This window comes from Chiloscyllium plagiosum, unplaced genomic scaffold (genome assembly GCF_037043375.1).
Source record: "Chiloscyllium plagiosum isolate Xiang-an unplaced genomic scaffold, Cpla_swu_hap1 HiC_scaffold_53X, whole genome shotgun sequence".
Taxonomy (NCBI): domain Eukaryota; kingdom Metazoa; phylum Chordata; class Chondrichthyes; order Orectolobiformes; family Hemiscylliidae; genus Chiloscyllium; species Chiloscyllium plagiosum.
The window spans coordinates 27169694-27192683 of NW_028270191.1; the positions used below are offsets into that span (position 1 = coordinate 27169694).

Genomic DNA, 22990 nt, shown 5'->3' on the forward strand with positions numbered 1-22990 from the left:
AGCCCCACCCCCCCCAAACCTCCTTCTTTCCAATGAAAATAATCCTAACCTACTCAACCTTTCCTCATAGCTAGCGCCCTCCATACTAGGCAATGTACGGGCAAACCTCCTCTGCACTCTCTCCAAAACATCCGCATCCTTTTGGTAATGTGGCAACCTGAACTGTACGCAGTATTCCAAATGTGGCTGAACCAAAGTCTTATACAAGTGTAACATGACCTATTAACTCTTGTACTCAATACCCCGTCCGACGAAGGAAAGTATGCCATGTGCCTTCTTGACCACTCTACTGACCTGTGTTGCCATCTTCAGGGAACAATGGCCCTGAACACCCAGATCTCTCTGTACATCAATTTTCCAGGGACTTTTCCATTTACTGTATAGTTCACTCTTGAATTGGATCTTCCAAAATGCATCTCCTCAAATTTGTCTGGCTTGAATTCCATCTGCAATTTCTCTGCATGACTCTTCAATCTATCCTTATTCTGCTGTATTCTCTGACAGTCCCCTTCACTATCTGCAAACTTGCTAATGAGACATCTATACCTTTCTGGAAATCATTTTGTATATCACAAAGAACAGTGGTCCCAATACGGATCCCTGTGGAACCACTGTCACATATCTCCATTTTCAGGAAGTCCCTTCCAACTGCTACTCTCTGTCTCCTGTTGCCCGGCCAGTTCTCTACCGATTTAGCTCAAGCACCCTGGACTCCATGTGACTTCACCTTCTCCATCTGCGTACTTTATCAAAAGCCTGGCTAAAGTTCATGCATTCTTCCCCTCATCAATCAACTTTGTCACCTTTTCAAAAAATTCTATTCGGTTTGTAAGACATGACCTTCCCTGCACAAAACCATGTTGCCTCTCACTGATTAGCCCATTTTCTTCCAAATGGAAATATATCCTAATCCTCAGTATCTTCTCCAGTAACTTCCCTGTCACTGACAACAGACTCACAGGTCTGTAATTACTGGATTATTCCTGCTAACCTGCTTAAACAAGGGGAAATCATTAGCAATTCTCCAGTACTCCAGGTCCTCACCCGTGTTCAATGATGTTGGAAAGGTATTTGTTAAAACCTCGGTTATTTCCTCTCTCACTTCCCTCAGAAACCTGGGATAGATCCGATCCAGACCTGGAGACTAACCCACCTTTCTGCCTTTTTGAATACCCAACACTTCCTCCCTCCTTATGCCAGCTTGACCTAGAGTAATAAAACATCTATCCCTAACTTTTACATCCACCATATCCCTATCCTTGGTGAACAGCAATGCCAGGTACTCAATAAGAATTTCACCCATTTTCCCTGACTGCACGCAACAGGTTCCTCCTTTGTCCTGAGTGGGCCAATACTTTGTCTAGTACCCTCTTGCTCATTATATCTGAATGAAGGCACTTTCCTTAACCCTGCTCACTGAGGATATCTCATGACCCCTTTTAGGCCTCTTAACTCATCGTTTCAGATTGGCAGTACATTCCTGATGTTCTTTCAAAAGTTTGTCTGTCTTCAGTTACCTGGACCTTAAGTACGCATCCCTTTTCCTCTTAGCTAGGCTGGCATTTCACCTGGCAGCCATGGTTCCCTGGTCTTTCCATTTCTATCGCTCATTTTCCAGGAACATCCTCTCTCCTGAACGCTAATCAACCTTTCTTTAAAAACCACCCACATATTGAATATGGATATACGTTCAAAACACCTGTTCCCAGTCTGCATTCCCCAGCTACAGCCTAATGTTGACATAGTTGGCCTTCCACCAATTTAGCCCTCTTCCTTTCGGACCACTCTTGTCTTTCGTGAGAAGTCGACCAAATCTGTCGCATTTACTCTCAATGAAACTGCTTCTGCATTTTTATTTTTGATCTTTTCATCTGAAGAGTAGTTTCTACTTGCATTCGAGCATTCACAGAGTGCAAAAAGACCTTTCAGCCCATCATTCAGTGCGGCTCATCAGGCATCCATCTAGACTAGTCCCAGATACCAGCTTTGACACATAACCTTGTGTGTTCTGATGCTCCCAGTGTAAATGTCAATGTGATTCTCCTTGTCATCTTAAATGACACAGAAATGGAACCGACGTTTGGCCTGTTCACACTGTGTTGTAACCCCATTGACGAACACATCTCCTTTTTCACCCACAGAGGGAGACAAACAGACACGTTCCCTGTGAGGGTCAAAGGTTTCAGGATTATATCCGCTCTTTGTGCTTCACTTGAGCCCTTTGTCTTCACAGACAAGGTTCTCTGACAAAAGGCAGCTTTAGGTGGAACACAAGCCAGTTGCACAGTCAATGAGAGACGTTGAGGTGAGCTGGAATTGAAAATGGGCAATGGGTCCAGGTGCAACTTTCAAATTCAAAAGCACAGTGATCCAATCGCTGCAGCTCCTCAGAACCTGACATAACATCACCTGTCACAAACCTCTCTGACAATGAGCTGCAATGGACCCAAAGGCAACATTCAAATTCAAAAACACTTGGATGGAATCCGTGCAGCTCCTCAGAACCAGGCAAATCAGGACGTGTTACACCTCTCTGGCAATGAGCTGCAATGGACCCAACTGCAATTTTCAAATTCAAAAAAAAAACCCACTGATCCCATTCCTACAGATCCTCAGAAGCTGACATAACAGGACCTACCATCCACTTACCTGGCAATGAAATGCAATGGGCCCAAATGCAACTTCCAATTTCAAAAGCACGCCAATGAATCCCTGCACCTCCTGGAGAACACAGACAAGGTAAGGGCATGCAACAGGGTAAAAACAATGACTGCAGATGCTGGAAACTAGACGGTAGATCAGAGTGGTACTGGAAAAGCACAACAGTTCAGGCTGCATCCGAGGAGCAGGAAAAATCGACGTGTCGGGCAAAAGTCTTTCATCAGGAATACAGGCAGAGTGCCTGAAGGGGTGGAGAGGTGAGACATGCCACAGGGAACCCGCACAACTCGAGCCGACAACTTCCTGATCCGAAGTCAGGGCGCGTTATCCATTACGCCACTAGACCAATGAACGTGCAATGAGCCCACAGCTTGTCAACATGGAATGTAAACACGGACATTGGGGAGAGAAAGCATTCACAAGGTGAACAACCCGCTGAGATAATCCCCGTCACTGCTTCACTTGGAAGTCCCCACTTTGTGAAGCAGTGCCTTTCAGTGCAAAAGGAAAGACATCTGTTCACAGGCGCCTACTTCGGGGTCGCCTGCTCCTCTGCTGGACGTTTCCAGCGTTTTATTCACAAGTCACTGCGCGATTTCACGATCCACTCCAGTGAAATGTACTTTCATACTTGGCGTCATGGTCTCTTCCAGTCGTGAAGAAATTCCGCGAGAAAGCTCCAGTTATTTCTAGCCCCGGGATCTGGAATCAGACGAGTTGAATGACGCGTTTATAGATGGCGCCACTTCACCCCCACCCATCGCCTGAGAACGAGCCCTTGTTCTGTACCTTCCGTCAGTGCTACTCCTGAACAACACCAATTTATCAAAATCCACTTTCCTCACGTTGAAACCCAGGGCGATAACATGAACTGTTTGGAAACTTGGAGAGAGAAGCATTGCTGCCGAAGGTGGGTATAACCCAAAGGACAGAGACAGGGTGCTCCAGTTTCCTCCCACAATCTAAAGATGTGCAGGTCAGGTGAATTGGCAGTGCTAACTTTCACACAGTGTTAGGTGCGTTAGGCAGGTGTAAATATAGGGTAGGGGAATGGGTTTGGGAGGGTTTCTCTTCGGAGGGGCAGTGTGGACTTGTTGGGCCGAAGGGCATGTTTCCACACTGTAGGGAATCTAAACTAAAAAAAAGACTGTGTGTAAGTCAGGTCAGAAAGGTTACAGTAAGCAGCACGGGGGTGGGGTGGGGTGGGGTGGGGTGGTGGGTGCGGTGGGGTGGGGGGTGGGGGGGATCCCTGCTTAAGAGTCCGAATTTGCATCGCCCAGACTTGGATACGATTCCCAGTCAGGGAAGGAACATTTATCTCTCTTTGTGTGAATTACCTGAATGAGAATGCGTTCCTCGTTGCGCATAGAAGACGCATGTGGTTTCTGCCAGAATCAGTCCAGTGATTGTTTGCATCGATCTATAGAACATAGAACATAGAAAAATACAGCGCAGTACAGGCCCTTTGGCCCTCGATGTTGCGCCGATCCAAGCCCACCTAACCTACACCAGCCCACTATCCTCCATATGACTATCCAATGCCCGTTTAAATGCCCATAATGAGGGAGAGTCCACCACTGCTACTGGCAGGGCATTCCATGAACTCACGACTCGCTGAGTAAAGAATCCACCCCTAACATCTGTCCTATACCTACCCCCCCACCTTAATTTAAAGCTATGCCCCCTCGTAATAGCTGACTCCATACATGGAAAAAGGTTCTCATTGTCAACCCTATCTAAACCCCTAATCATCTTGTACACCTCTATCAAGTCACCCCTAAACCTTCTTTTCTCCAATGAAAACAGCCTCAAGTGCCTCAGCCTTTCCTCATACGATCTTCCCACCATACCAGGCAACATCCTGGTAAACCTCCTCTGCACCCGTTCCAGATGCCTCCACATCCTTCCGAAAGTGTGGCGACCAAAACTGCACACAATACTCCAGATGCGGCCGCACCAGAGTCTTATACAACTGCAACATGACCTCAGGGCTCCGGAACTCAATTCCTCTACCAATAAAAGCCAGTACGCCATATGCTTTCTTCATCGCACTATTTACCTGGGTGGCAACTTTCAGAGATCTGTGTACATGGACACCAAGATCCCTCTGCTCATCCACACTACCAAGTCTCCGACCATTAGCCCAGTACCCCGTCTTTTTGTTACTCTTACCAAAGTGAATCACCTCATACTTACTTACATTGAACTCCATTTGCCAATTTTCTGCCCAGCTCTGCAACTTATCTATATCCTGCTGTAACTTGACACATCCTTCCTCACTGTCAACAACTCCACTGACTTTCGTATCATCCGCAAACTTGCTCAGCCAACCTTCTAGCCCCTCCTCCAGGTCATTTATAAAAATGACAAACAGCAATGGTCCCAAAACAGATCATTGCGGAACACCGCTAGTAACTGCACTCCAAGATGAACCTTTACCATCAACTACTACCCTCTGTCTTCTTCCAGCCGGCCAATTCCTAATCCAAACCTCCAACTCACCCTCAATGCCATACCTCCGTATTTTGTGCAGTAGCCAACCATGGGGAACCTTATCAAACGCCTTACTAAAATCCATATACACCACATCTACCGCTTTACCCTCGTCTACCTCCTTAGTCACCTTCTCAAAGAATTCAATAAGGTTTGTGAGGCACGACCTGCCCTTCACAAAACCATGCTGACTATCCTTGATCACATTATTCCTATCCAGATGTTCATAAATCCTATCCCTTACAATTCTCTCTAAGACTTTGCCCACAACAGAAGTGAGACACACCGGCCTATAGTTACTAGGGTTATCCTTACTCCCCTTCTTGAACAAGGGAACCACATTTGCTATCCTCCAGTCTACTGGCATTATTCCTGTAGACAATGAGGACATAAAAATCGAGGCCAATGGCTCTGCAATCTCCTCCTTTGCTTCCCAGAGAATCCTAGGATAAATGCCATCAGGCCCAGGGGACTTATCTATTTTCACCCTTTCCAGAATTTCCAACACCTCTTCCCTACATACCTCAAAGCCATCCATTCTAATTAATTGTGACTCAGTATTCACATCGGCAACAATGTCCTGTTCCTGAGTGAATACTGACGAAAAGTATTCATTCAGTGTCTCCCCAATCTCTTCAGCCTCCACACGCAACTTCCCCCTACTATCCTTGACTGGACCTATTCCTACCCTAGTCATTCTTTTATTCCTGACATACCTATAGAAAGCCTTAGGGTTTTGCCTAATCCTACCAACTAAGGACCTTGCTGCTCTTAGCTCTCTCTTCAGTTCCTTCCTGGCTACCTTATAACTCTCAATTGCCCCAACTGAACCTTCACGCCTCATCTTTACATAGGCCGCCCTCTTCCCTTTAACAAGGGATTCCAATTCCTTATTAAACCACGGCTCCCTCACACGACCCTTTCCTCCCTGCCTGACAGGTACATACTTATCAAGGACACTCAATAGTTGCTCCTTGAACAAGCTCCACATATCAATTACGCCCTTGTCTTGAAGCCTACTTTTCCAAGCCACGCATCCTAGGTCGTGCCTCACAGCATCATAATTTCCCTGCCCCCAGCTATAACTCTTGCCCTGCAGTGCACACTTATCCCTCTCCATCACTAGAGTAAAACTCACAGAATTGTGGTCACTGTCCCCAAAGTGCTCACCTACCTCCAATTCTAACACCTGGCCTGGAATCTCGAAGGACACTGGCAGCAGATACAGGGGGAACCTATCACCGGAAGCCCCCTTCCAATCATCTCACCGTTCTGAGTTGGAAATGTACCGATGTCCCTTCAGTGTCGCTGGTTCTAAATCCTGGACCTCCCTCCCTCCCGAGCGGTATCATGGCTGCACAACCCCGCTGAGGAATTCAAGTGTTCGGGAAAGTAAGGCATTACCTGCATCTCTGGAGTAATTAGGGATGGGCAGTGAGTCCCATCCCATTGAGTGACAGCGATATCCCAGGAATGCGTTTCTAATAGTGATAGGGTCTATTTGGACACCTGCAATCGGCCGGGTTTAAGTTGAGAAGTGGAGTGGGGAAGTGAAATAAAAATGCACCGTGCTATGGACTAGGCCAGACTGCTCAAAACGTTCTTAAGCAGGCAGCCCAGTCCATAACTTTGCAATTTGTATCGGTAAGTGTACAGTTACAATTACCCAGATTAAGTTAGCGAAGTTGACTACCAGGTTTAAATCAGAGAATCAAATAATTCTCAAAATTACACAATGAAACACGAACAACACAATTAGGAACCCCTACAGAACTCAGTGTATTCCAAATTTGACCTAAGTGTGCAGTTCCGAATATCCACAACAGTCCCAATAAGCAGACCCCCTTTACAACAGAGTACACAAAAAGGTCAAATGCTTCCAGGTTGAGGTTAGAAGGGCAGAAGAGAGAGTTTCCACTCAGCTCACTGTTGAACTTCCAACCAGTTCTGGACTGCACTGTACTGCTCAGCGAGAACTCACCACATCCACGGATGACTTCTCAGACATGACCACTTTGGCCTGAAGTCTCATCTGTTTATATATAAACAAATGGCTTCTCAAAACCCTTTAAATCCCTATACCAACCCGGTCTCATCGTAAGCCTGACCTGCTTTGTTATCCATCTGAAAAAATAAATCATGGACAGGGTATGCTTGAGAGAAGGAACAACTTTTGGCAAAAAAGGGACCAGGTTTATGACAACAGCAAAGATGACTGGGAGGCATGAGGCAGGATGGGAGGTGGAGCTGGTGGTACAAGGCTCAGTGTCTGTGTTCATGGGTCAGCCTTCACTGCACACTGTTTACACTGACTCAAACACCAGCCCTGGCCAATTCACCTCAATGACCCTGTTCCTCTTGGTGTGAGGTTCCTGAGTGTGTATTAATATGATTAAGGGAGGCCAAGAGGTTGAAGACATCCTCTTTCCCCTATCAGTTTAGACAGATCGAAAGAATCATGTTGAAGCCAATGCAAAAGGAGATTGTCTTTTTTTCTGTCCATTTTCAGTGGAGAATGTTCAGCTGTGAACTGTTTTTGCAAAAGTGGAGGTTGATTGCAATTCTCACTGAGCAACATTGATACAGAAAACACATTTCGGAGTTAGTGACCAGGTGGTTACAGGACTGCACATATCGGTAAGTGAAGCTGCTCACGTCCCGGTGCTGTGATTTAGTTGGTTAATGCACCTGCGAAGTAGATAGGGGGGTTTTTCCGTTCAGATCTGCGTGGTGATTGCTTATTGTGTTAATGGGTCGCTGTGTCAACTTGTTGCAAGTGTGTGATCTCCGATCACAAACAATTCCGCATCCTGTTTGAGTCGGTGATCCGGCTTATGTTTCCTGGTTTAATTCAACGAGTGAATTTTATTTCTCTCGAACTATTAATTCAACCTGGAGTTTATTTCAGTTGTTTCACAAGCATTTCTGCTTCCGCTCCTCTTTTCCTCCGCCCCACCCCCAGCCCCGCTTCATTCCCAGTTTGGTGGAAATGACGAGGTGAGGCAGGAGACACTGCAGACTTGCTGGGGAATGATCTGGTAATGGCACAAACACCTCCAGCCGATCCCCCCGATTCTCTGCTGTCACCGTTCATTCATTTCACACCCACAGTAAATACATCATTGTGCTCCGATAGTTGGCCTGTAATTATGCTCGTTTTCCTGATAGATTACGAATTCTATTTTGATTTCGAAAGGGTCATAAGATATTGAGGAGGAAATGTCTCCTGACCTCAGGTCGGCGGGACAGACATATTAATCGGAGAACGTGAGTTCAGTTCTACACAGTCCAGCTAGGGTGGGGAAAGACACTCAGCAGCTCCACTCTCAAACTGTCTCCTAATGTCAGGCTTGTGAAGAACAGAGATGGGAAATGAGGGATATGGACAGACAGAGAGTCGGAGAATGTGGAAGAGGGTCAGGTGGATACACAGAGGAAGAGACACAAATGGAGACACATGTTGACGTAAACCATGAAGGGACTAATTCTCCTTTTGACATAGTTAAAAATCACACAACACCAGGTTATAGTCCAACAAGTTTAATTAGAAGCACTAGCTTTCGGAGCGACGCTCTTTCATCAGGTGACATGGCTGCGAACTGACAGAAACGAAACGACAAAAAAGGTAAACATTTAAGCACAATCTTTCAGCAGCTCAGGGCAATGGAAACAGCATTACAGCCGATAGAGTCCTTTTGAATTTGTAACGCTGTAAGCTCATGAGAGATTTTGATAAACATTCTGACAGATAAATCTGATCATTTTCCCGGCAATATTACATAGAAATGTAAAACTAACCTGGTTCTGTCGGCTCTGAAACACTAACCCTGCTTCTCTCCACAGATGTTGCCGGGCCTGCTGAGTTTCTCTATCATTTCTTGTTTTTTTTTATTTCGGATTTCCAGCATCTGCAGCTCTTTGTTTTATGTTAACCTTATTAACGTTTCGGACAAATCCAATGAACTTGCAGGTTTGGAAAATTGGTCAGAAATACTGTTACCACGATATGTTTACGGAACAAAACACCCATTCCCTGACAGGGAATAGAACCGGTGCTGCGGCGGTGAGAGCACCGAATCTGAACCAAGAGGTGACATGAGAAGGTGGGAGAAGCATTCGCATTTATTCTCAGTGAAACCGCTTTTGTCTTTTTCTTTATGATTTTTTTTATCTGCCCATTAGTTTAAATTTGTCTTTGAACTTTTGCAGAATGGGAAACGACCATTCAGTCCATCGAGCAGTGCGGCTCAAAGACATCAATCTATTCTGGCCCCAGTTTCCAGGTCTTGACCCATAACATTGCTGTGATCTTACATGGCACAACAATGGGACTGAAGTTTGAAATGGTCACACTGTGTTGTGCCCCCCTTGACGAACACTTACTTATTTTCACCCACAGAGAGAGACACACAAACTCATACCCTGGGGGGTGGGGCAAAGATGTCAGGATTATACTCGCCCCTTGTGCTTCACTGTTGTCCTCCAACCCCACATACATGCTTCTCCACTTTTAGGTGTAACTCAAGCCAGTTGGACAGACAATGAGAGATGCTGCGGTGAGCTGGAATTTAAAACGGTCAACAGACTCAGTTGCAGCTTTTAAATATCAAAACGTACTGTTCCAATCCCTGCAGCTCCACAGACCCTGACATAACAGGAGCTGTCATACATCGGTCTGACAATGAGCTGCATCGGGATGAAATGCAACTTTCAAATTCAAAAAAGCAAGAATATAATCCCAGCCCCTCCAAACAACTCAGAAACGGAAATGCAACAGGAAACATGCGCTCGAGCCAGGTAGGACTCGAACCTACAATCTTCTGATCCGAAGTCAGACGCGTTATCCATTACGCCACTGGCCCAACACACAACACGCAAAGGAGGAGATTCTGGAAAGGGTGAAAATAGATAAGTCCCCTGGGCCTGATGGCATTTATCCTAGGATTCTCTGGGAAGCAAAGGAGGAGATTGCAGAGCCATTGGCCTTGATTTTTATGTCCTCCTTGTCTACAGGAATAGTGCCAGTAGACTGGAGGATAGCAAATGTGGTTCCCTTGTTCAAGAAGGGGAGTAGGAATAACCCTAGTAACTATAGGCCGGTGTGTCTCACTTCTGTTGTGGGCAAAGTCTTAGAGAGAATTGTAATGGATAGGATTTATGAACATCTGGATAGGAATAATGTGATCAAGGATAGTCAGCATGGTTTTGTGAAGGGCAGGTCGTGCCTCACAAACCTTATTGAATTCTTTGAGAAGGTGACTAAGGAGGTAGACGAGGGTAAAGCGGTAGATGTGGTGTATATGGATTTTAGTAAGGCGTTTGATAAGGTTCCCCATGGTTGGCTACTGCACAAAATACGGAGGTATGGCATTGAGGGTGAGTTGGAGGTTTGGATTAGGAATTGGCCGGCTGGAAGAAGACAGAGGGTAGTAGTTCATGGTAAAGTTTCATCTTGGAGTGCAGTTACTAGCGGACACATAAATAACAGAAGTCTCATCTGTTTATATATAAACAAAAGGCTTCTCAAAACCCTTTTCATCCCTGTAACAACCGGGTCTCATCGTAAGCCTGACCTGCTTTGTTATCCATCTGAAAAAATAAATCATGGACAGGGTATGCTTGAGAGAAGGAACAACTTTTGGCAAAAAAGGGACCAGGTTTATGACAACAGCAAAGATGACTGGGAGGCATGAGGCAGGATGTGAGGTGGAGCTGGTGGTACAAGGCTCAGTGTCGGTGTTCATGGGACAGCCTTCACTGCACACTGTTTACACTGACTCAAACACCACCCCTGGCCAATTCACCTCAATGACCCTGTTCCTCTTGGTGTGAGGTTCCTGAGTGTGTATTAATATGATTAAGGGAGGCCAAGAGGTTGAACACATCCTCTTTACCCTGTCAGTTTAGACAGTTGGAAACAATCATGTTGAAGCCAATGCAAAAGGAGATTGTCTTTTTTTCTGTCCATTTTCAGTGGAGAATGTTCAGCTGTGAACTGTTTTTTGCAAAAGTGTAGGTTGATTGCAATTCTCACTGAGCAACATTGATACAGAAAACACATTTCGGAGTTAGTGACCAGGTGGTTACAGGACTGCACCTATCGGTAAGTGAAGCTGCTCACGTCCCGGTGCTGTGATTTAGTTGGTTAATGCACCTGCGAAGTAGATAGGGGGGTTTTTCCGTTCAGATCTGCGTGGTGATTGCTTATTGTGTTAATGGGTCGCTGTGTCAACTTGTTGCAAGTGTGTGATCTCCGATCACAAACAATTCCGCATCCTGTTTGAGTCGGTGATCCGGCTTATGTTTCCTGGTTTAATTCAACGAGTGAATTTTATTTCTCTCGAACTATTAATTCAACCTGGAGTTTATTTCAGTTGTTTCACAAGCATTTCTGCTTCCGCTCCTCTTTTACTCCGCCCCACCCCCAGCCCCGCTTCATTCCCAGTTTGGTGGAAATGACGAGGTGAGGCTGGAGACACTGCAGACTTGCTGGGGAATGATCTGGTAATGGCACAGACACCTCCAGCCGATCCCCCCGATTCTCTGCTGTCACCGTTCATTCATTTCACACCCACAGTAAATACATCATTGTGCTCCCATAGTTGGCCTGTAATTATGCTCGTTTTCCTGATAGATTACGAATTCTATTTTGATTTCGAAAGGGTCATAAGATATTGAGGAGGAAATGTCTCCTGACCTCAGGTCGGCGGGACAGACATATTAATCGGAGAACGTGAGTTCAGTTCTACACAGTCCAGCTAGGGTGGGGAAAGACACTCAGCAGCTCCACTCTCAAACTGTCTCCTAATGTCAGGCTTGTGAAGAACAGAGATGGGAAATGAGGGATATGGACAGACAGAGAGTCGGAGAATGTGGAAGAGAGTCAGGTGGATACACAGAGAAAGAGACACAAATGGAGACACATGTTGACGTAAACCATGAAGGGACTAATTCTCCTTTTGACATAGTTAAAAATCACACAACACCTGGTTATAGTCCAACAAGTTTAATTAGAAGCACTAGCTTTCGGAGCGACGCTCTTTCATCAGGTGACATGGCTGCGAACTGACAGAAACGAAACGACAAAAAAGGTAAACATTTAAGCACAATCTTTCAGCAGCTCAGGGCAATGGAAACAGCATTACAGCCGATAGAGTCCTTTTGAATTTGTAACGCTGTAAGCTCATGAGAGATTTTGATAAACATTCTGACAGATAAATCTGATCATTTTCCCGGCAATATTACATAGAAATGTAAAACTAACCTGGTTCTGTCGGCTCTGAAACACTAACCCTGCTTCTCTCCACAGATGTTGCCGGGCCTGCTGAGTTTCTCTATCATTTCTTGTTTTTTTTTATTTCGGATTTCCAGCATCTGCAGCTCTTTGTTTTATGTTAACCTTATTAACGTTTCGGACAAATCCAATGAACTTGCAGGTTTGGAAAATTGGTCAGAAATACTGTTACCACGATATGTTTACGGAACAAAACACCCATTCCCTGACAGGGAATAGAACCGGTGCTGCGGCGGTGAGAGCACCGAATCTGAACCAAGAGGTGACATGAGAAGGTGGGAGAAGCATTCGCATTTATTCTCAGTGAAACCGCTTTTGTCTTTTTCTTTATGATTTTTTTTATCTGCCCATTAGTTTAAATTTGTCTTTGAACTTTTGCAGAATGGGAAACGACCATTCAGTCCATCGAGCAGTGCGGCTCAAAGACATCAATCTATTCTGGCCCCAGTTTCCAGGTCTTGACCCATAACATTGCTGTGATCTTACATGGCACAACAATGGGACTGAAGTTTGAAATGGTCACACTGTGTTGTGCCCCCCTTGACGAACACTTACTTATTTTCACCCACAGAGAGAGACACACAAACTCATACCCTGGGGGGTGGGGCAAAGATGTCAGGATTATACTCGCCCCTTGTGCTTCACTGTTGTCCTCCAACCCCACATACATGCTTCTCCACTTTTAGGTGTAACTCAAGCCAGTTGGACAGACAATGAGAGATGCTGCGGTGAGCTGGAATTTAAAACGGTCAACAGACTCAGTTGCAGCTTTTAAATATCAAAACGTACTGTTCCAATCCCTGCAGCTCCACAGACCCTGACATAACAGGAGCTGTCATACATCGGTCTGACAATGAGCTGCATCGGGATGAAATGCAACTTTCAAATTCAAAAAAGCAAGAATATAATCCCAGCCCCTCCAAACAACTCAGAAACGGAAATGCAACAGGAAACATGCGCTCGAGCCAGGTAGGACTCGAACCTACAATCTTCTGATCCGAAGTCAGACGCGTTATCCATTACGCCACTGGCCCAACACACAACACGCAAAGGAGGAGATTCTGGAAAGGGTGAAAATAGATAAGTCCCCTGGGCCTGATGGCATTTATCCTAGGATTCTCTGGGAAGCAAAGGAGGAGATTGCAGAGCCATTGGCCTTGATTTTTATGTCCTCCTTGTCTACAGGAATAGTGCCAGTAGACTGGAGGATAGCAAATGTGGTTCCCTTGTTCAAGAAGGGGAGTAGGAATAACCCTAGTAACTATAGGCCGGTGTGTCTCACTTCTGTTGTGGGCAAAGTCTTAGAGAGAATTGTAATGGATAGGATTTATGAACATCTGGATAGGAATAATGTGATCAAGGATAGTCAGCATGGTTTTGTGAAGGGCAGGTCGTGCCTCACAAACCTTATTGAATTCTTTGAGAAGGTGACTAAGGAGGTAGACGAGGGTAAAGCGGTAGATGTGGTGTATATGGATTTTAGTAAGGCGTTTGATAAGGTTCCCCATGGTTGGCTACTGCACAAAATACGGAGGTATGGCATTGAGGGTGAGTTGGAGGTTTGGATTAGGAATTGGCCGGCTGGAAGAAGACAGAGGGTAGTAGTTCATGGTAAAGTTTCATCTTGGAGTGCAGTTACTAGCGGACACATAAATAACAGAAGTCTCATCTGTTTATATATAAACAAAAGGCTTCTCAAAACCCTTTTCATCCCTGTAACAACCGGGTCTCATCGTAAGCCTGACCTGCTTTGTTATCCATCTGAAAAAATAAATCATGGACAGGGTATGCTTGAGAGAAGGAACAACTTTTGGCAAAAAAGGGACCAGGTTTATGACAACAGCAAAGATGACTGGGAGGCATGAGGCAGGATGTGAGGTGGAGCTGGTGGTACAAGGCTCAGTGTCGGTGTTCATGGGACAGCCTTCACTGCACACTGTTTACACTGACTCAAACACCACCCCTGGCCAATTCACCTCAATGACCCTGTTCCTCTTGGTGTGAGGTTCCTGAGTGTGTATTAATATGATTAAGGGAGGCCAAGAGGTTGAACACATCCTCTTTACCCTGTCAGTTTAGACAGTTGGAAACAATCATGTTGAAGCCAATGCAAAAGGAGATTGTCTTTTTTTCTGTCCATTTTCAGTGGAGAATGTTCAGCTGTGAACTGTTTTTTGCAAAAGTGTAGGTTGATTGCAATTCTCACTGAGCAACATTGATACAGAAAACACATTTCGGAGTTAGTGACCAGGTGGTTACAGGACTGCACCTATCGGTAAGTGAAGCTGCTCACGTCCCGGTGCTGTGATTTAGTTGGTTAATGCACCTGCGAAGTAGATAGGGGGGTTTTTCCGTTCAGATCTGCGTGGTGATTGCTTATTGTGTTAATGGGTCGCTGTGTCAACTTGTTGCAAGTGTGTGATCTCCGATCACAAACAATTCCGCATCCTGTTTGAGTCGGTGATCCGGCTTATGTTTCCTGGTTTAATTCAACGAGTGAATTTTATTTCTCTCGAACTATTAATTCAACCTGGAGTTTATTTCAGTTGTTTCACAAGCATTTCTGCTTCCGCTCCTCTTTTACTCCGCCCCACCCCCAGCCCCGCTTCATTCCCAGTTTGGTGGAAATGACGAGGTGAGGCAGGAGACACTGCAGACTTGCTGGGGAATGATCTGGTAATGGCACAGACACCTCCAGCCGATCCCCCCGATTCTCTGCTGTCACCGTTCATTCATTTCACACCCACAGTAAATACATCATTGTGCTCCCATAGTTGGCCTGTAATTATGCTCGTTTTCCTGATAGATTACGAATTCTATTTTGATTTCGAAAGGGTCATAAGATATTGAGGAGGAAATGTCTCCTGACCTCAGGTCGGCGGGACAGACATATTAATCGGAGAACGTGAGTTCAGTTCTACACAGTCCAGCTAGGGTGGGGAAAGACACTCAGCAGCTCCACTCTCAAACTGTCTCCTAATGTCAGGCTTGTGAAGAACAGAGATGGGAAATGAGGGATATGGACAGACAGAGAGTCGGAGAATGTGGAAGAGGGTCAGGTGGATACACAGAGAAAGAGACACAAATGGATGCACATGTTGACGTAAACACTGAAAGGACTAATTCTCCTTTTGACATAGTTAAAAATCACACAACACCAGGTTATAGTCCAACAAGTTTAATTAGAAGCACACCAGCTTTCGGAACGACGCTCTTTCATCAGGTGACATGGCTGCGAACTGACAGAAACGAAACGACAAAAAAGGTAAACATTTAAGCACAATCTTTCAGCAGCTCAGGGCAATGGAAACAGCATTACAGCCGATAGAGTCCTTTTGAATTTGTAACGCTGTAAGCTCATGAGAGATTTTGATAAACATTCTGACAGATAAATCTGATCATTTTCCCGGCAATATTACATAGAAATGTAAAACTAATCTGGTTCTGTCGGCTCTGAAACACTAACCCTGCTTCTCTCCACAGATGTTGCCGGGCCTGCTGAGTTTCTCTATCATTTCTTGTTTTTTTTTATTTCGGATTTCCAGCATCTGCAGCTCTTTGTTTTATGTTAACCTTATTAACGTTTGGGACAAATCCAATGAACTTGCAGGTTTGGAAAATTGGTCAGAAATACTGTTACCACGATATGTTTACGGAACAAAACACCCATTCCCTGACAGGGATTAGAACCGGTGCTGCGGCGGTGAGAGCACCGAATCTGAACCAGGAGGTAACATGAGAAGGTGAGAGAAGCATTCGCATTTATTCTCAGTGAAACCGCTTTTGTCTTTTTCTTTATGATTTTTTTTATCTGCCCATTAGTTTAAATTTGTCTTTGAACTTTTGCAGAATGGGAAACGACCATTCAGTGCATCGTGCAGTGCGGCTCAAAGACATCCATCTATTCTGGCCCCAGTTTCCAGGTCTTGACCCATAACATTGCTGTGATCTTACATGGCACAACAATGGGACTGAAGTTTGAAATGGTCACACTGTGTTGTGCCCCCCTTGACGAACACTTACTTATTTTCACCCACAGAGAGAGACACACAAACTCATACCCTGGGGGGTGGGGCAAAGATGTCAGGATTATAACCGCCCCTTGTGCTTCACTGTTGTCCTCCAACCCCACATACATGCTTCTAGACTTTTAGGTGTAACTCAAACCAGTTGGACAGACAATGAGAGATGCTGCGGTGAGCTGGAATTTAAAACGGTCAACAGACCCAGTTGCAGCTTTTAAATATCAAAACGTACTGATCCAATCCCTGCAGCTCCACAGACCCTGACATAACAGGAGCTGTCATACATCGGTCTGACAATGAGCTGCATCGGGATGAAATGCAACTTTCAAATTCAAAAAAGCAAGAATATAATCCCAGCCCCTCCAAACAACTCAGAAACGGAAACATGCGCTCGAGCCAGGTAGGACTCGAACCTACAATCTTCTGATCCGAAGTCAGACGCGTTATCCATTACGCCACTGGCCCAACACGCACTCACTGCCCTCCCAGGTTGTCAGTATGTAATGTAAACATGGACTTCGGGCGGAAAGGGCATTCCCAAGCAGAAAGATGTGAAACAACCTCCATCTTACCCTGCCCTTAGCCGTAGTCAGCAGGATTCGGAACCCCAAATATAAACGCCCCAGGATGTCAAGTTCCTGAAGAAGGGCTCATGCTCGAAACGTCGATTCTCCTGCTCCTTGGATGCTGCCTGACCTGCTCTGCTTTTCCAGCGACACATTTTCAGCATCGATGTAATCACTCAGCTACGACTATCGTACCACGTCACGTGGTTGCCTTTCCGGGTCGCTCTGTCTGTGGAGCTGAGGGACAGTGAAAAATTATTGCATGTGTTTGAATTCAATGACCTAAGCTTCCAAAAGGTGTAAATATCGATGCATTGTGTGTGTGAGTGTATCATCCTGATAGATGGAATATACATTCAGATAAAAACCAAATCATAAGTAGCAGGAAAAATTCAGCAGGTCTGGCAGCATCTGCACAGATTGAACCAGAGACATGGGTTCGGAATTTCGCCAGAACTTTCCGAGAATTCCGTTTTCTCCCACAGTTTCTCCCACACCTGCTGAGTTTCCTCAGCATTTCCTGTTATTGTTTCAGATTCCCAACATCCACAGTCATTTGCGTTAGCCATAAAAACAACACACAAACACATATTTTTCTGGCCCCATTAAAAACCCGGCGTTGTGCAGGAAAGTGAGAGCAGTGACAGCTTCGACCGTGAGGGATCTGCGCAGCAAACGTACGAATCCAATCCCTGCACCTCCGCGCAAATGAAAATGCCGCACAAGCCAGAGAATGCCAAGCGAGCCAGGTAGGACTCGAACCTACAATCTTCTGATCCGAAGTCAGACGCGTTATCCATTACGCCACTGGCCCAATACGCTTAATCGTGCTCAACAGCTTGTGAACAATCAGTAGAGATTATCACATTCACTGCTTCACTTCGTTGGCTCCCCTTTGGGAAGCAGTGCCTTTCACTGACAAAGGAAAGATATTTGTCCTCACGTGTCTGCTTCAGGGTCTCTTGCTCCTGTGCTGGAAGTTTCCACTGTTTTATTCACAGTCACTGTGCGGGTTTCGGTTCCACCCCAGTGAAATGTACTTTCATACATTGAATCATGGTCTATTCCAGTCGAGGCATTGACCAAATTCAGCGAGAAAGCTCTGGCCAGGGATCTGGAAACACACGAGATCCCTCTGCTCATCCACACTACCAAGTATCCGACCATTAGCCCAGTACCCCGTCTTTTTGTTACTCTTACCAAAGTGAATCACCTCACACTTACCTACATTGAACTCCATTTGCCACCTTTCTGCCCAGCTCTGCAACTTATCTATATCCTGCTGTAACCTGACACATCCTTCCTCACTGTCAACAACTCCACTGACTTTCGTATCATCCGCAAACTTGCTCACCCAACATTCTAGCCCCTCCTCCAGGTCATTTATAAAAATGACAAACAGCAATGGTCCCAAAACAGATCCTTGCGGAACACCGCTAGTAACTGCACTCCAAGATGAACCTTTACCATCAACTACTACCCTCTGTCTTCTTCCAGCCAGCCAATTCCTAATCCAAACCTCCAATTCACCCTCAATGCCATACCTGCGCATTTTTTGCAGTAGCCTACCATGGGGAACCTGATCAAACGCCTTACTAAAATCCATATACACCACATCCACTGCTTTACCCTCGTCTACCTCCTTAGTCACCTTCTCAAAGAATTCAATAAGGTTTGTGAGGCACGACCTGCCCTTCACAAAACCATGCTGACTATCCTTGATCACATTATTCCTATCCAGATGTTCATAAATCCTATCCCTTACAATTCTCTCTAAGACTTTGCCCACAACAGAAGTGAGACTCACCGGCCTATAGTTACTAGGGTTATCCCTACTCCTCTTCTTGAACAAGGGAACCACATTTGCTATCCTCCAGTCTTCCGGCACTGTTCCTGTAGACAATGAGGACATAAAAATCAAGGCCAATGGCTCTGCAATCTCCTCCTTTGCTTCCCAGAGAATCCTAGGATAAATGCCATCAGGCCCAGGGGACTTATCTATTTTCACCCTTTCCAGAATTTCCAACACCTCAAAGCCGTCCATTCTAATTAATTCTGACTCAATATTCACATCGGCAACAATGTCCTGTTCCTGAGTGAATACTGACGAAAAGTATTCATTCAGTGTCTCCCCAATCTCTTCAGCCTCCACACGCAACTTCTCACTACTATCCTTGACTAAACCTATTCCTACCCTAGTCATTCTTTTATTCCTGACATACCTATAGAAATCCTTAGGGTTTTGCCTAATCCTACCAACTAAGGACCTTGCTGCTCTTAGCTCTCTCTTCAGGTCCTTCCTGGCTACCTTATAACTCTCAATCGCCCCAACTGAACCTTCACGCCTCATCTTTACATAGGCCGCCCTCTTCCATTTAACAAGGGATTCCAATTCCTTATTAAACCATGGCTCCCTCACACGACCCTTTCTTCCCTGCCTGACAGGTACATACTTATCAAGGACACTCAATAATTGTTCCTTGAACAAGCTCCACATATCAATTGTGCCCTTGTCTTGAAGCCTACTTTTCCAAGCCACGCATCCTAGGTCGTGCCTCACCGCATCATAATTTCCCTGCCCCCAGCTATAACTCTTGCCCTGCAGTGCACACTTATCCCTCTCCATCACTAGAGTAAAACTCACCGAATTGTGGTCACTGTCCCCAAAGTGCTCACCTACCTCCAATTCTAACACCTGGCCTGGAATCTCGAAGGACACTGGCAGCAGATACAGGGGGAACCTATCAGTGGAAACCCCCTTCCAATCATCTCACCGTTCTGAGTTGGAAATGTATCGATGTCCCTTCAGTGTCGCTGGTTCTATATCCTGGACCTCCCTCCCTCCCGAGCGGTATCATGGCTGCACAACCCCGCTGAGGAATTCAAGTGTTCGGGAAAGTAAGGCATTACCTGCATCCCTGGGGTAACTAGGGATGGGCAGTGAGTCCCATCCCATTGAGTGACAGCGACATCCCAGGAATGTGTTTCTAATAGTGATCGGGTCTATTTGGACACCTGCAATCGGCCGGGTTTAAGTTGAGAAGTGGAGCGGGGAAGTGAAATAAAAATGCACCGTGCTATGGACTAGGCCAGACTGCTCAAAACGTTCTTAAGCAGGCAGCCCAGTCCATAACTTTGCAATTTGTATCGGTAAGTGTACAGTTACAATTACCCAGATTAAGTTAGCGAAGTTGACTACCAGGTTTAATTCACAAAATTACGCAATGAAACACGAACAACACAATTAGGAACCCCTACAGAACTCAGTGTATTCCAAATTTGACCGAAGTGTGCAGTTCCGAATATCCACAACAGTCCTAATAAGCAGACCCCCTTTAAAACAGAGTACAAAAACAGGTCAAATGCTTCCAGGTTGAGGTTAGAAGGGCAGAAGAGAGAGTTTCCACACAGCTCACTGTTGAACTTCCAACCAGTTCTGGACTGCACTGTACTGCTCAGCGAGAACTCACCACATCCACGGATGACTTCTCAGACATGACCACTTTGGCCTGAAGTCTCATCTGTGTATATATAAACAAATGGCTTCTCAAAACCCTTTAAATCCCTATACCAACCCGGTCTCATCGTAAGCCTGACCTGCTTTGTTATCCATCTGAAAAAAAATCAAGGACAGAGTATGCTTGAGAGAAGGAACAACTTTTGGCAAAAAAGGGACCAGGTTTATGACAACAGCAAAGATGACTGGGAGGCATGAGGCAGGATGTGAGGTGGAGCTGGTGGTACAAGGCTCAGTGTCGGTGTTCATGGGACAGCCTTCACTGCACACTGTTTACACTGACTCAAACACCACCCCTGGCCAATTCACCTCAATGACCCTGTTCCTCTTGGTGTGAGGTTCCTGAGTGTGTATTAATATGATTAAGGGAGGCCAAGAGGTTGAACACATCCTCTTTCCCCTGTCAGTTTAGACAGTTGGAAACAATCATGTTGAAGCCAATGCAAAAGGAGATTGTCTTTTTTTCTGTCCATTTTCAGTGGAGAATGTTCAGCTGTGAACTGTTTTTTGCAAAAGTGTAGGTTGATTGCAATTCTCACTGAGCAACATTGATACAGAAAACACATTTCGGAGTTAGTGACCAGGTGGTTACAGGACTGCACCTATCGGTAAGTGAAGCTGCTCACGTCCCGGTGCTGTGATTTAGTTGGTTAATGCACCTGCGAAGTAGATAGGGGGGTTTTTCCGTTCAGATCTGCGTGGTGATTGCTTATTGTGTTAATGGGTCGCTGTGTCAACTTGTTGCAAGTGTGTGATCTCCGATCACAAACAATTCCGCATCCTGTTTGAGTCGGTGATCCGGCTTATGTTTCCTGGTTTAATTCAACGAGTGAATTTTATTTCTCTCGAACTATTAATTCAACCTGGAGTTTATTTCAGTTGTTTCACAAGCATTTCTGCTTCCGCTCCTCTTTTACTCCGCCTCCCCCCCCTTCATTCCCAGTTTGGTGGAAATGACGAGGTGAGGCAGGAGACACTGCAGACTTGCTGGGGAATGATCTGGTAATGGCACAGACACCTCCAGCCGATCCCCCCGATTCTCTGCTGTCACCGTTCATTCATTTCACACCCACAGTAAATACATCATTGTGCTCCCATAGTTGGCCTGTAATTATGCTCGTTTTCCTGATAGATTACGAATTCTATTTTGATTTCGAAAGGGTCATAAGATATTGAGGAGGAAATGTCTCCTGACCTCAGGTCGGCGGGACAGACATATTAATCGGAGAACGTGAGTTCAGTTCTACACAGTCCAGCTAGGGTGGGGAAAGACACTCAGCAGCTCCACTCTCAAACTGTCTCCTAATGTCAGGCTTGTGAAGAACAGAGATGGGAAATGAGGGATATGGACAGACAGAGAGTCGGAGAATGTGGAAGAGGGTCAGGTGGATACACAGAGGAAGAGACACAAATGGAGACACATGTTGACGTAAACCATGAAGGGACTAATTCTCCTTTTGACATAGTTAAAAATCACACAACACCAGGTTATAGTCCAACAAGTTTAATTAGAAGCACACCAGCTTTCGGAACGACGCTCTTTCATCAGGTGACATGGCTGCGAACTGACAGAAACGAAACGACAAAAAAGGTAAACATTTAAGCACAATCTTTCAGCAGCTCAGGGCAATGGAAACAGCATTACAGCCGATAGAGTCCTTTTGAATTTGTAACGCTGTAAGCTCATGAGAGATTTTGATAAACATTCTGACAGATAAATCTGATCATTTTCCCGGCAATATTACATAGAAATGTAAAACTAACCTGGTTCTGTCGGCTCTGAAACACTAACCCTGCTTCTCTCCACTGATGTTGCCGGGCCTGCTGAGTTTCTCTATCATTTCTTGTTTTTTTTTATTTCGGATTTCCAGCATCTGCAGCTCTTTGTTTTATGTTAACCTTATTAACGTTTCGGACAAATCCAATGAACTTGCAGGTTTGGAAAATTGGTCAGAAATACTGTTACCACGATATGTTTACGGAACAAAACACCCATTCCCTGACAGGGATTAGAACCGGTGCGGCGGTGAGAGCACCGAATCTGAACCAGGAGGTAACATGAGAAGGTGGGAGAAGCATTCGCATTTATTCTCAGTGAAACCGCTTTTGTCTTTTTCTTTATGATTTTTTTTGTCTGCCCATTAGTTTAAATTTGTCTTTGAACTTTTGCAGAATGGGAAACGACCATTCAGTCCATCGTGCAGTGCGGCTCAAAGACATCCATCTATTCTGGCCCCAGTTTCCAGGTCTTGACCCATAACATTGCTGTGATCTTACATGGCACAACAATGGGACTGAAGTTTGAAATGGTCACACTGTGTTGTGCCCCCCTTGACGAACACTTACTTATTTTCACCCACAGAGAGAGACACACAGACTCATACCCTGGGGGGTGGGGCAAAGATGTCAGGATTATACTCGCCCCTTGTGCTTC

At 45.4% G+C, this 22990-nt stretch overlaps 4 non-coding genes across 4 annotated transcripts; all 4 read right to left on the reverse strand.

The window, feature by feature from the left end:
- Nucleotides 1–9943: 9943 nt before the first annotated feature.
- On the reverse strand, nucleotides 9944–10016 carry trnar-ucg (transfer RNA arginine (anticodon UCG)). Its single transcript has one exon. It is a non-coding gene; the product is annotated as a tRNA-Arg (tRNA).
- Nucleotides 10017–13409: 3393 nt separating this feature from the next.
- trnar-ucg (transfer RNA arginine (anticodon UCG)) lies at nucleotides 13410–13482 on the reverse strand. The gene has a single exon. It is a non-coding gene; the product is annotated as a tRNA-Arg (tRNA).
- Nucleotides 13483–16865: 3383 nt separating this feature from the next.
- On the reverse strand, nucleotides 16866–16938 carry trnar-ucg (transfer RNA arginine (anticodon UCG)). Its single transcript has one exon. It is a non-coding gene; the product is annotated as a tRNA-Arg (tRNA).
- Nucleotides 16939–17780: 842 nt separating this feature from the next.
- On the reverse strand, nucleotides 17781–17853 carry trnar-ucg (transfer RNA arginine (anticodon UCG)). The gene has a single exon. It is a non-coding gene; the product is annotated as a tRNA-Arg (tRNA).
- Between the last annotated feature and the right edge of the window lie 5137 nt (nucleotides 17854–22990).